The sequence below is a fragment of the Carica papaya genome, chromosome 1 (genome assembly GCF_054855325.1).
Source record: "Carica papaya isolate Zhongbai chromosome 1, ASM5485532v1, whole genome shotgun sequence".
Classification (NCBI taxonomy): domain Eukaryota; kingdom Viridiplantae; phylum Streptophyta; class Magnoliopsida; order Brassicales; family Caricaceae; genus Carica; species Carica papaya.
This window is the reverse complement of record NC_142309.1, coordinates 8,718,299-8,722,334: the sequence shown is the minus strand read 5'-3', so window position 1 is coordinate 8,722,334 and position 4,036 is coordinate 8,718,299.

Genomic DNA, 4,036 nt, shown 5'->3' with positions numbered 1-4,036 from the left:
AAATGATGGGGTGTCAGTGAATCTCGAGAAGGTTGAGGTAGTAATAGGTTGGGAGAAATTGACTTCGGTTAAGAAAGTTTGAAGTTTTTTGGGCATGACAAGTTACTACTGCAGGTTTGTAGAAGGGTTATCAAGTTTAGCCGCCCTCCTGACCCAACTTACGAAGAAAAACGTTAAGTTTGAGTGGAATGATAAATATGAAAGGAGCTTTACAAAACACAAGAAATGATTGATTACAGCACCAGTTTTGGCTCTGCTGAGTAGAACAGGGAAATATATAGTATACAATGATGCGCCCTACCAAGGACTGAATTTCGTTCTGATACAACATGAAAATATCATAGCCTATGGGTTCAGACAGTTGAAAACTCATAAAAAAATTATCTCACCCACGACTTAAAACTTGCCGCCATTATCCACGCCTTGAAGACCTGGCGTCACTACTTGTATGGAGAGATGTTTTAACTTTATATAGACCATAAGAGCTTAAAGTATATATTCACCCAGAAGGATCTCAACATGAATCAGAGGCGTTGTATAAAGCTCCTCAAGGACTACGATTGTAAGGTCTTATATCACTTGAGTAAGGGTAATATGGTAGCCAATGCTCTTAGTAGGAAAAGTGCAGATATGTTGTCTCACATAATGGCTTCTGAATGCAAGATAATAAAGGTTACGCAACAGATACAGCTCCAGGATTTGAAAAGAGCCATATATCTGGCCTATTTAGCTATTCAACCTGAATTGATTAAGAGAATAAAGAAAGCTCAACTAACTAATTTCACTCTAGTAGCTCTCAGAAAGGATACAAAACAAGGTTTAAATCCAGAATTCTGAGTCTCAGCTGATGGGTTGCTCAGATTCTAAGACTGAGTAAGTGTTCCAAATTATAGTGAACTGAAAAGGGATATCATGACAGAGGCTCACAATTCAAAGTTCATAATGCATTCCAAAAGTACTAAGATGTATCAAAATATGTGACCTCGATTCTAGTGAAGTAGGATAAAAAGGAAAATTATCGATTTCATCTCCAAGTGCCTTGTATGTCAATAGGTTAAGGTAGAGCATCAACGCCTAGGCGGGCTACTTCAGCCACTACCAATCCCGAAGTAGAAATAGGAACATATCACTATAGATTTTGTAACAAGGTTGCCTAAGACACGCTCGAAGTATGATGCAATCTGGGTAATTGTTAACCGACTCACCAAGTCCTCTCATTTTTTGGCCATCAAAATGACTGACCACTTGGACAAGCTAGCTAAAATCTATATCTGGGAGATAGTCAAGCTACATGGAGTTCCAATGATAGTGGTATTAAATAGGGGTCCCAAGTTCACCTCTCAATTTTGGACAAGTTTTCAGTAAGCAATTGGGACAAAACTATCTCTTAGAATAGCATTCCACACTCAAATAAGTGGACAATCAGAACGAACCATTCGTACACTAGATGATATGCTCAGGGTTTGTATTCTAGATTTCGGAGGTCATTGGGACGATCACCTACCCCTAATAGAGTTTGCTTACAATAACAATTATCAAACAAGTATTGGCATGACTCTGTATGAGGGTAGATTATCGATCTGTTAGGAAGAGGTGGGTGATAAAAAATTGATTGACCCAAATCTTATAGATGAGACCACTGCGAAGATAGTTAAAATCAGGAAAAATATCCTGATAGCTCAGAGTAGGTAGAAGAGTTATGCAGACATTCGAATGAGTATTTCTTAAGGTCACCTCCTTTAAGGTATCAGCCGATTTGGAAAGAGGTGGAAGTTAAACCCCCAGTTCATTGGACTATTTGAGTTCTTGGACAGGGTTGGAACATCTGCCTACAGACTAGTACTACCTCCAGAACTATCCAGAGTTCATAATGTATTCTATGTGTCTATGTTACGCAAGTACAACCCGAACCTTCACATGTCTTGTCTTATGAGTCAGTTCCATTCTAGGAGAATATATCCTATGAGGAAGTACCGGTTGATATTTTGGACTGAAAAAGCAGAGTGCTTCACAATAGAAAAATTTCCTTCGTCAAGGTCCAATGGCAGAATCACTTGAAGGACAAGGCCACTTGGGAGCTAGAATGAGACTTCAGGGTCTAATACCCTTAATTTTTTGACTAGTGAGAGAACAACAAATTTGAGGGACCAAATTTTCTTAAGTGAGGGAGAGTTGTAATACCCGGTCCTAGAATTTAGACCCAATATCATTAAAGCATAACAATAAAATAAATTAGAAAAAATTTATTTTAAATTCTTAATCAAATTTTTGAAGAAAATTGTGTTTTTGATGTACGAAAATATTTTCAAAAATCAGGCTCAAAGTAGATATAAGGAATGACCCCTATTTAAAAAGAAATCTAAAAAATTGGGGCAAAAGTGAAAATAACAATACTTTGGCCATGTGGACCACCACGTCAGCAGCATTGTCTGTCATCGTACGCCACGTGGCAGACATGCAGACATGCGTCCATGCGGGAAGCCATGCAGACAATTCGTATGCCAGCATATCCAACAGCCCAAATCTTCTCCCACGTGCACGAATGACTCAAATTCGTTTCTTCTTCAAGCAAGATCGAATGGTTAAGTTTAATCAAATCGGGCGACTGTGATTAATTCCATAAATAAGAGCAATCCAACAACGGGGAGTGGGCTATGTGTCCTTGCACGGACAGTCTAAATCGACGCAGAGAAGGTATATAAGCATCGCATCCCAGAAACCCTAACCTTCGCCGCACCTAAGCTCGCCAGAGAAGAAGAAGAAGAAGGGCAGCCAGAAGAAAAATCGACCATTGTCACCACCAACACTAGAGAGGTGATTTTTTTCCCCCTTTCACTTTAGAATTTGATTTTAAGCCTCTATAAACTCATATCGGAGCCAAAAAGGCAAAAGGAAAGTAAAAAATTGAGAGTAGAGCTCAGTCAAGTCACCGCAGCCGTGACCCAAAAACTGCTCCGGTCAACCCAATCCCGCTTCTTATTCCCTTCAATCTTTCGACCATTGAATTCCTAATATATTTCTGGTGCAGGTCGATCGAAGGAAATTCCCAGCCATAAGAGAGGAACAGCGAAGCCGCCGTACCAGAAAACCCCTCCACCGGTGAGTTTCGATTTTTTTCTTTTTTTGGGCCAATAGATGCCACCTAACCTTGGATTTTGCAAGTTTTCGTACAAAATCAACCGAAATTGGTCGGAATTGGCCAGGCTGGGAGGAGCCATCATCTTGAGCGATGGAGCTAGAGCTGGAACACGGCAGCACCACTGTGCTGGAATCCTAAATAAGCCATAAAATTTTAAAATTCTTATTTTTGGCCTTTCTGAAGTATTTTAGAATATGTGATGCGTGTTTTTTATTTTCATAGAAAAAATCGAAGAAACCCGAAAATCGCCCGAATGTGCAGTGAAAAATGTGGTGTTTCGAACACCGACCCAGGGTAAGAATATCTCAACCTTCCCTCCCATTACAGTTGATTAAAGTTTAATAAATGATAATATTATATTTATAAATATTAAAAATCTCTAATTAATTAAATATAGGTCATTAGTGGAGCCGGTATAACTGGTCAGTGTATAATTGTCCTAGCTTATTTGTGTTGTCTATTTATTCCTATATTGCCTAAATTGCGTATTGTTACATCATATACTTTAATTTATTGATTTTAATTGCTTTCTCATTTATTAGTTTATCTACCCGTTTTGTCTCTATTTATGAGTTGGTTTGCAATAAATGTCTTGATCATGTCTCCCTTAGTTATTAATCTATTAATTTATATTATTTGTGTATCATTACTCTATTATTCTGTAAATATGAAATGAGTTGGTTGTGTGTGATTGGTGACTGATGGATGATGGAACATGTATGTTAAAAGGCTTACCGGGTATCATGGTAAAGAATGTATAGACCCGGTACATAGGGCAAACCCTACCGTGGACATCATTTATGTTGAACGGGGCTAAAAAATTCTATACCGCAAGGAGTTGGGAAGTATTATTCACCCTCATACCGGACGAGGCATTAAGGTGATGGTACGTTTAGT